The sequence below is a fragment of the Nyctibius grandis genome, chromosome 13 (assembly GCF_013368605.1).
Source record: "Nyctibius grandis isolate bNycGra1 chromosome 13, bNycGra1.pri, whole genome shotgun sequence".
Classification (NCBI taxonomy): domain Eukaryota; kingdom Metazoa; phylum Chordata; class Aves; order Nyctibiiformes; family Nyctibiidae; genus Nyctibius; species Nyctibius grandis.
Window position 1 is genome coordinate 8,718,650 of NC_090670.1, and position 10,368 is coordinate 8,729,017.

Genomic DNA, 10,368 nt, shown 5'->3' on the forward strand with positions numbered 1-10,368 from the left:
CTCTACCTGCCATCCTGTCTGAAAATAAGACTATTATTCGCCCACCTCCCTCTTTCACTAATTGTCTTGTCGGTGTGTGTGAAGCGCACTGGAAATGGAAAGCCCTAAGTGCAGATTAAAGAAGATGCCAAGTGTGTTATTAGCAATTTCACCCTACATCAGAAAATTAAGAGAATAAAATGTTTTCTCTCTGCAGCATACTAATGGCAACCTCTTGGGCAACACAGTGAGGACGTAAATTAGAGTGACTTTTATTAAAATATAGAGATATCTCACTCTAACTTCTCACTCTTTCTTTGTTGTTCTTTCCCCTGCAGCAGACCATGTTGAAATTCTGAACAGTAAAATTGTGGAGCACCAGGACTTCTTGGTGGGAAGCTGCGCATGGCCTTTCTGTATATATCCCCTCTTCCCTCTATCGTTCTCTACCACCTCTACAGTAAGCCTGTTGCAGCCTACATGTTAACCAAAAACTGATCAATGGGAATGTCAAAAAAAGAAAAAAAAAAAGAAAAAAAAAAAAGCACTATAGAAACAATTAACAAACAGCGCTCTGTTATATGAGATATACAAGTAGGAAATTATAATAGACTTTTATAACACATTACTTTAACACACTTAATCATTTTATGACTACCATCCTGATAAGTGCATCTGCACAGCGGACTGTTGGTTTACTGTATACTATCGATGGATAAATGTTTGTCTTGTTTTTAAAGTGTTATCTTACTGTTTTGTTTACATCATAGTCTATTGATTTGTTTTAAAGTGTACATCATTATCAAGTATACTCAATACCATTTTTTCATTATTGTTATGTCTTAAGTTTTCATATACTGTAGGTTTTATGGGGTTTTGTTTTTTACTAAAAATGTTATGGTGGGAAACAGGAATTATGTGCTTGAAAAACACGACACAGGAATGTTCTGCCCTTGGCTGGATTTTGCTGTTAATGTCAGCTTAAAGTTGCTTGTGTTAAATGCTCCTTTTATAATTTAAAATTTGCCTTCAGATAGTCTCCAAATTTTTAGTACAAGTGATATAAAAGGACAGCTGTCATTTTAGTCCAGCTCAGGGTATTTCTTTCAATACAATGAGCTGATTCTGGAAACTTTTGGGAAAAAACCCACAAAAGCCCAGGCTCAGTAAGGGGACAGGAATGATTTGCTCAGACAGCGGTAAGCATCAAGGGATTTCTGCAGTTCTGTTGTCCATTGAAGTGCATTCTCAGCTGCAAACGGCGCACAATCTCTCTTGCTGTTCTCATCATGCAGTCAAAACAAAACAAAAATAGGTGGTGTAGTGAAATGGCTTCGGTTGGGCAAAGACTCTGTGTGTTGGAGAGGAGCAAATGCCAGCCGGTAGCTGGAGGGGACCCATAGCCATGACATAGCCCAAGCTGGGTAATACTGTGTCCAGGGGCTTGTCTCCCTCCACTAAGCATGCTGAAACATTTCAGCCTAAAATTTTACGTGGCTCTTGAAATTCTGTCAGCATGCACCAGTTATTTAATCACCATTTTCCGTAAGTGGGTGATTTTTGTCCCTGTGATCTCTGGCCCTTTAAAGTAAACACAGCAGTAACAAAGCAGGAAAAAGCTAAGCATAAGCTTTCTACCGTAGATAAACATTCATCTTAATGGAGCTCCTGTAGGTCAGTGGATTTATTTTGGTACCTTCTATTTGATCAAGAGCAGTGTTCGCCGCACAACAAGGGCTAGTTCTCAATACCTCCTTTTAGTACGCACGAATAAAACGATTTCCAGCCCGTGCACCCTGGGCAGCCCAGCCTGTCATTACGCTGCGTTGCTGAACAATCTGGCTGCAGAATGCATTTTGGTTGAGGATACAGCCAAATTCATCCCTGTCATAGCTCTACAGTATCATTGGCATTATGGAGGAGATGGATTTGCTGCTGTAAATCCATGAACTCCATACAAGAAGAATCATTATTGAAACCAAGCAAGAGGCCAGCTCACAGTGGTTCTGTAGGGTGCCAAATTCTGACAACCAGGTTTTCTTTTCTTTTCCAAGTTCGTTGGCCTTGGTTAGAGACTTTCCTTGCCCCCTCTCCTCCAGTGTGAGTGCAGATAGTTTGCTAGATGTGTATCTCCATGGACCACAAGTGATGGGGGGTCATCTAGCGCACAACCAGTGCGTTCCAGAGCAGGCTCTGACCGTCTGCCCATGGAGACTCATTCATAGCAAGAACCTTTGAAGAGCCCAGCTGAAAAAGGCCTTGAGCTGGAAGGAGTCTCTCCATTCATTTCAGCAGGCTTTGAACCAAACCCTGAGAGAGGGGAAAAAACATTCCCCCCCGCCCTCCTCCCAGGACCCTCCTTTATGAACCCCATGTTTTGGCAGTCACTTGTGTCCATAGATGTTCCCCAGCCATCAGCATTCACAAGCAGCAGCATTGCCTGGAATCAGTGACTCTCATTTATGTTGGCGACCGCGTTACCTGTTCTTTTCACCACTGAGTTTCTGTTTCCCAAAACCATAACATTGTTAGTGGAAAAAGTGGATTTGAGTACTTCCTGTTTGAAATTATTTGTGTATCAAAAATGGGTTTTGCACAACCTGTGCCAGTGCCTCAACAAAGAACAGAGCTGATCTTCTTAAGCCAGAAAGGATGCATTCAAGCTTGTATGGCTTTATGAGTTTGAGGAGGTTGGAATTTTTTCAGTGCTAAATGGGTTTTTGTATATCTTGACACTTTGATGTAACCTCCTATTTTATTTATCGACTTAAACATCTGGCATAGATGTGCATAGAATGTAAACCTAGAATACAGCTGTTTTCATGTCACATTTAAAGCACTGAAAAAAAAAAAGCATTTAAGGATTATTTTTTATTAAAGAGGTCCAATGAGGGATGTTCAGGGTAGTTATATTAGGTGCCACAACAGTTTTTATATTGCTGGCAAATTTAGAGTTAATTTGTAAATGAGTTTAAGGAAGGAAAAGCTTGAAGCACTAAACTTCACCAAATTCAAAACAATCTCGGCAAAAATGCCATTTTGAGGTAGCACTATTTAAACTAGTTGTGCAATGACTTGCTCTAATTTTCTTTGTTCAAGAAAGAAAAGAAAAAAAAAGTCGCCAGACTATAAATTTCCTAAATAGACTATTACAAAGTCACCGAGCTAGTTAGTGACTCTAAACAATGTCATAAAAGCATGAATATCATCCTTTATTTGACAAGAGATGTATGTAAGTTTGTTTAAATCGATATAATTTTAGTAACATTTTTATAAGCTTCCCACTTTCCATGAACCTATATTTTTTATTTATCCAAAGTTATTTCTCTTTGTCCATTTCTCTCAGCCTTATGCAAACAATATGCAAGAAATGCTGAAACTTGGATAAAACGGGTCATGCAGAGGGAAAATGAAAGCTGAGATTGATCATTTTCACGGAAAAAGGTTGTTAGTAGTTTCGATAAAAAGTACTGCTACTAAACTGTAACATAAGCAGACAATAAAAGAGGGATTTAAAATAAAATGGATTCATAAAACTATTAAGATTATTTTTGTTAAATACAGTGGTTTTAGTAATTTGGAACATGATTTCACAATCAGCCATGTTTTTTAGCTGGAAATTTCTAGCTGATGATTTTTGACCATGTATTTTTGCATCGTGATGTTCTGGAACCCGTTACCTCCCTGGCCAGCCCGTGCCAGCCCCTTCCCGAGCACTCCGGAGCGCTTTTCCTTTCTGCCATCCATCCTTGCCATGTCGCACTGCACTCAAGAGTGGTCCCGAACAGCGTCGCCGCCGGGCTGGCCACCAGCCGCAGCCACACCGGCGCTCCGGCTTCCCACAGCGGGGTCCTCGCGACGTGCTGGTGGCGATGGACGTCCCACCGGCGCTGGGCCACCACCGTGGAGGCGGCGATGGACATGGGTACGTGTCTTGTGGGTGCAGCTGGCCAGAGGAGGAGATATGTGTGCCGGGCAAGACGTCTTCTCCTCCAGCTTGCGAGCTGCGGGCTGACAGGGTAGGGTAGCTCTAGGACACGCGGGTACACAATGATTGAGAAACTGGAGTCCTCGTTTTGTTTATCCCTTGTACATTTCACACACATGAAAATTGAAAAAGGTGAAATTTATGAGGAAAATCTAATTTCCCATTCCTGTTGAATGGATTTAGTTTGATATTGACCTGATTTTACCACGTGCCTGTTGAAGGCCTTAGAGTATATACTGTATGTTAAAGACTGTAATAACTTTAAAAAAAAAAAATAGTTGATAGCCTAATCCAAATGTAAATATAGCTATGACACATTGTTACTAGGCTACAACGCATTAATTCATGTCATATATTTTCATTTCTCTACCATTAGTTTTTAAGGTTTTCATTATTGCTTTTTTTGGTATCTTTAGTAACTAATGAATTTAATTTTGAAGGAGAGTTAGAGAAAGTTTAACATTTTTAATACATGTATTCAGCCCATTTAGTTATATTCTAAACCAACACTGAAGCATGGTAAGGTATAGAATACAGTCCATAACTAGTTTGTATAGTTTACAGTTTAAGAACAAAATTAACTTTGTATGTAACTCCTACAATGATAGATTCATTGTTAACTAATTATATTAAGTTGTTGTTGCTATGGCAACAAAACTACAACATGGCTACCTTTGTATACATTATTTGTGAAATTTTCACATGTAAATTAAAAGTGATGTGTAACAGTATGAGCTTGTTAAAGGTACAGTTCGATACTGTCAGATAAAGATATGATTGAATATTTTTAAAATCCCAAAGTCCCATGTGAACGCTGAATTTGTGTCTTTAACGTCACTTTTTCAGTCAAGAAGTTTACAACACATGGATTTAGAGTCAGGTTTTATAGCTTGTAGAAATTGTTGTGTGGCAAGGGTTATTCCACAGTATTTTCACTTCGAAAACAACGACAGCCTGTATTTATGGTGTAGTGACCGGTCTTGCTTTCATTTCACATCCATTCACACAGTGGGAATTCAGAATTAATCTGTTTCAGTACTGTAGCTCTGCCTGCAATTTTCTTTTCTCCAGAAATTGAGCACTCACGCGATTATGTTACAATCAGGGCTAAATAATTAAGCATATAACTATTTTAATACTAATTTATATTAGCAAAAACTGTACATAAGAAAAAAAAAATATTGTGGAATGACCCCGTAACAGTGTTGAAGATACAAATATGCTGCAGTTAAACTGATTCAGTTAGTGTACGAATGTGTGAGACACACCTTTTTTGCACTTATGTACATAGTCCACGAAAGAAATCCTTGGAACTTATTTTGAATATAAAAAGTCTGTAATAATACAGGAGAAGTTTGTAAAAGAGATAGGTATTACTAAGGCTTTGAAAAGGAGGAGTTTTTTGCTATAAAACTTATCTGAAAGCATGATGTTGCTTTGCTGTTGTAAAAGCTTTGTAGTTTGCCATAGCTTATTATACAGCAGACTGATAACAGGTCAGCTCCAACCTGCAGCACAGAGAAATGGGAAACAGTGCGTAATTAATTAGTAAGGTCACTAGCAAAGATTTCAGTTACTTTTTTTCTTTTTTAATCGGCCTACATTTTCAAACGCACCCTGTGTTGTGTATCTGATAGGTTGTGTTCTCAGTGAATCCTGTTAGGACTCATAGATCCATGGCGGCATACAGACATTGTTCCTAGCACCTGATCCTATTTCTAGCTGGAAGTGTTTATCTGTTAGAGCTGGCTGTCATTGCAGCGAGTGTTTTAAGCCCCAGAGGGAATTGGTAATGTTGCAACGTCCTGATTTTTTTTTTTTTTTTTTTTTTTTTTTTGTACCCTTTTGGGGCAAGGTAACACAATGAAAGGGACTGATGAGCAGTGGAAGGATGGGGCTGGTTTGGGGTTGTCTTGGGCTGGCTTCCTCTGCCAGTGTTCAACAGCCGTGGTGTTCGTTTGAGGGAGCCAGAGGTTCTGGCCACGTGGCAGCGCTGGCTGGTGGATGGTGGGGCAGGGAGGTGGAGGCTGGTCGTAGCAGCATGGCCAGCGTGGTGCTTCTGGCTGGGATTAACAAGCCCCATTGAGTTGCCACCAAAGGAGAGCACAGCCTTGGTGACCCCCCAGCCTGCTGAGCAGCCTCTCAGTTCCCTTCCCACCGTGTTGGTGGTACTGCCAGGGCTCTGCAGGGCCGGGGGATTTTGGAGAAGCCGAAGCGCCTGTGTTGACCCGTTTATTTTTGATTGGAACAAGTCAGTGTTTTTTGTTTTTTGTTTTTTTTTTTGCAAAACCCAAGCCCCAGATTTGCTTCAGAAAGGTCGTTGGTCTTGCCGCGAGGCTGGTCCCAGCTCAAGTGATGAGTCAAGCACCCCAGAGCAGAACCGGTGGGTGGTGGCACCTGATGTCACTGTCTCCCTTTCCTGCCTGTTCCAGGGTCGGGGGCTCAGGTGTCCCTGCCAAGTGCAGGACCTGCTCTTTGGCCAGCGCTGCTGGCATCTCGGAGGTTTCTGCCTCCTCAGAGGGCAGCGAGTGCCCAGCCAGCCTGCATGGCACCACGGGGTTTGTGTAGACGGGTGGTTTGCTGAATCAGAGCTGTAGCATCATGTGGTCCCAGTGTCTTTAACGGGGAAAAAATATCAGATGTTGCCTCTCTTCATGGATGTTATAATAACCTAGATTTTAATACGAAATCATCAGCTAATTCTATTAACGCTTCCCTTTGCCGTAATCAGTTTTTGTAATCGAGCTCTTTCTCATTTATAGGATTATGGGAGACAAGTATTTTGCACTATGTGAAATGAATTGTAGCTGGTCAAACTTCTTTTCGCTGGGGTATGAGCATGATCATGACAACACTGCTAAAATCTTTGCTAGTGATCTTTACTGACATCCTCTATCATCAAAAATAACTCTGTATGCCTCTCAAATGAGATACTTAAACATGCAAAAATAACACAACTATTAAATAAAATGAAGTTATTTTTCCAAACACACAACAGAGAGAATTACCTGACACCGAATTACAAGGTTCCAGTTCTTTATTACTGTACACAGATGCTATTTGATAGTGGTGGAAGCCAAATGATTTTGTTGCCATGGCTTTTGTATCCTAGCAGATGAGGGGATGATAAGACCATTCTTATATTGGATTATGGGATTTTTTTTTTCTTCCCAATTAGCTTTGTTTTAATTAAATTTTATTTAAAATCATGAAAACAAACCAAGACTCCCCACACTCTTTATTATATCACCTGACAACAGATCACTTTTTTTTTTTCTATAAATAGCGAATTGTATTTTAGGCAATCACTAAAATCAAAGAGACAGTGTTCTCCTCAGTTGTAAATTTTTAATTTACATATATAAAAAACATTTATACTGTACTGTGTAAAGTAGATCTTTGAAGCACATTCTTCTTTCATAGGCATTTCTGGTAAAACAAAGTAAGGGAAATGTTAGATATCAATTTAATGGTATAGTTTAGAAAATATATACAAACAATTACAGTTAGCCCTGTGGAATTGTAAGAAATTAAAATATCATTGGATGCAGACAAGCGTAGGCTAATGCAATATTTCAGTTCCATAACACGATAGTTCATTCCCTCAACTGCTACCGACAGGGTGTACGCTTTGAATTTCTTTTTCTTTTTGCCACGTTATATTGCTGTAGTGCTTGTACGTGCTTTAGAAATGTGCATAATGCTACTCATTTTAGTATGTTACTTCTATATTGTTATTGTTTATTTTTTGATCTTTTAATAAAGTGTATAAAATTCTTGGTTATGTTTTTTATGGATCCATATCGACACATTAATAGGAGTTTACTTTAAAAACTTTTCAAGTTCTAGTTTATTAGTCCCAAACTTTAAAGATTCTGATGTAAAGATAATAACTAATGAATTTGATTCAATGTTATCTCTAAAGTGTAGAACGAGGGAATAAATTCCTTTCCAGAAAATACCTTCAGTATTTTGAATTCTGTAGCCAGTGCCTCCTTTTTCTCGGATGCATTCGGCCTGTCCTATTAAAGTTACTAACACAAGAAAGACATTTGTATTTTAGAAAAAATAAAAAGTAAAACTTTCCAGATGCTGCCTTTTGGTTTCTCTTGTGCCTTAGACCTTCGAGACACACGTGATACAGTATGCTTGGTTTGTATTTTTCCATGCTTCCTTCCTGACCCTAGCTGTGATGTGATTAGAGAGGAGATCAGAGCTGTGCATTTGAAGATAACCGTGAAGAATAAATTGACTATCATTCAAAGGCCTGCAGCTTTTGTAGCACAGTGGTGTGTGTGTTAATTTTTCTCTTTCAGTGTTTGTGTCACATACCGTTTTGAACGTCCCACTGCAGTAATACAACACTAAGCTCCCTTTGGCAGCGGCCCGGAGTCCCCAGCTCTCCTCCGAGTGCCCGGCTCAGCCCCGGGCTCACACCTCTGGCCGTGGGGATGCCTCTCGCCGCGGCCCAGAGCGACTGCAGCTGAGCTTGGTCTAGACTTCTGCAAGAGAATATTGCTTCTTGGCGAGTTTGTTTGTCCCTTCTGTAATGTCGCATAGTTTTAGAGGTAAGAAAATTGCTCGGAGGCATTGTCACCTCGGTTGCCACCCACGTGCCAAGAGCATTGCCCTAAAAGGGGTCTTTTACCCTTAAACTGGCTGGAGATTGTCAGTCGATACCTAAATGCTTTAGCTTTTACCGGCCGGTCTCAACACGTTGGGTCCAGCTGGAGGAGGCACCAAGCTGAGGAGCGTGGCCGGGCCGGGCTGCAGCGTCACTCATCTCAGGGACAGCAGAAGACTATGTTGGGAAGCCCCTGAAGATGTGAGTAACTCTGCTACCGTCTGAGTGGTGTTCTGGCCTCAGCACCCAGGCTGCAGCCGCACGGGGGACACCAAGGTGACAGGCGAGCCCAGAGGGTGCAATGAGAGGGGTTTGATGCCAACAGGAGTGCAGCACGGGGGGGGATCATCGGTTGTTTACCCAAAGGAGTTCAAGAATCTGAGTCGGGGAGTAGGGGGGTGGGGGTGGAAACAGGAGTTTGAAAATTTAAGTATTTTCAGGGGATGCAGGTTTGCTAGAGCTGCTTGGGGGCAGGCACGGCGAGGAGGCACGCTGCAGGAGGAGGCTGTGCTGACACCACTCCTCCCCATCACCCTTAGTAGGACAAGTCATTGACTTTGAGAAAAGACAGACCGAGCCCAGCACAAATTATATAACTGTGTCTTTTTCCTCAGCCTGGTTCCCTGACTTTTCCTCGCAGGTTAATTGACTCCATTTGTGTGTCAAGGCCACTTGCAGCTTTTTTCTATAAATTACTCCTGCCTCATCTGATGGCACAATTAAATGTCTGAATTGTTCCTAAAACCAAAAAACAGGGAACTGAAACTTTTCTAAGCAGTAGATGTTGTGGTGTGCCGGTCGTGGTGTGGGATCCTTCCTGAATTGTTACGAGTTTTTATTACCAGCTTTCCTCTGGGTTGGCTTCCTCAGCGGGAAGGGGATGGGGACTTGCAGGGGATGCTTTCCTCAGAGCCATGGGAACGGCTGAGCCTTGGCTGCTTGGGGACACCAGCTTCACTCAAGAGAAGCATCCCCTGTGGGGAAGGTTGGGGATGTGAGTCCCGCACTAGCACTGAAATTCAAGGGTGGCCTGTTAACAAGAGACTTTAAGTTGTGTTTCAAGGCTGAACAGGATCCCTGGGCCAGGGATGTGGGATTTCACCTGCGGCCCATTTGCAGGAGTCATGGGAGGAGCTGCTGCAAACTGCCTTATAGATGAAGTTGGATTAAAGGGTCTGAGCAAACTATACGTGATACTGTATTTACAGCCCGTGTTATTAGGAAATATTGCAGCACCCGGCCTGTCTTATCTTCCTCTCCACTGGGGCACATTTGTGCAGGAAAGTGAAGTCTAATCAAAATCTCAGTTTAGCTCTTTGGCTGTTGAAGCTTCGGTGGGAAACATGGGGGAAGAAAAATCTATTTTTCAAGGCTTGCTCCATATTCAGATGGGCCTCTGTAGTCCAAAGCCAGTTTTTATTCAATCTGGATTTAGTACTGGATAAATAGAGAACATTCGTCTATTTGTTAGGAGAAAAAGGAGACTGAAGGAAGAAATGTTTGGCTAATCCCTGATGAGCTGGGTCTAAAATACCTTCTTCCAGTGCAAGCAGCCGGTTAACCCTTCCCAGGAAGGGTCATGTCAGAGCGTGTTGCAGCACGAGGAGTAGCCCGTCCCCTCTCACTCTGCTCTGAGCTGTTGCTGCAGACGATTGACCAACGTGCCCCTTCCAGCCCAGGTGGGACCCTGCCTCGAGCCCATCTCCAACATGGCAGCACATCCCGAACAGCGATCGCTGTGAAGGGTCTGGAAGTCCTCTGGGGTGTCTGCGGGCAG

At 41.9% G+C, this 10,368-nt stretch overlaps 1 protein-coding gene across 8 annotated transcripts in view; it reads left to right on the top strand.

Moving 5' to 3' along the window:
* The window catches only part of MBNL3 (muscleblind like splicing regulator 3), a 96,541-nt gene extending 88,484 nt beyond the window's left edge, over positions 1 to 8,057 (top strand). For all 8 annotated transcript variants that reach the window (XR_011049169.1, XR_011049170.1, XM_068412088.1 and 5 more), the window contains one exon: positions 318 to 8,057. The gene's annotated coding sequence lies outside the window, so the exon portion shown is untranslated. The remainder of the gene's footprint in view (positions 1 to 317) is intronic.
* The last annotated feature ends 2,311 nt before the right edge of the window (positions 8,058 to 10,368 follow it).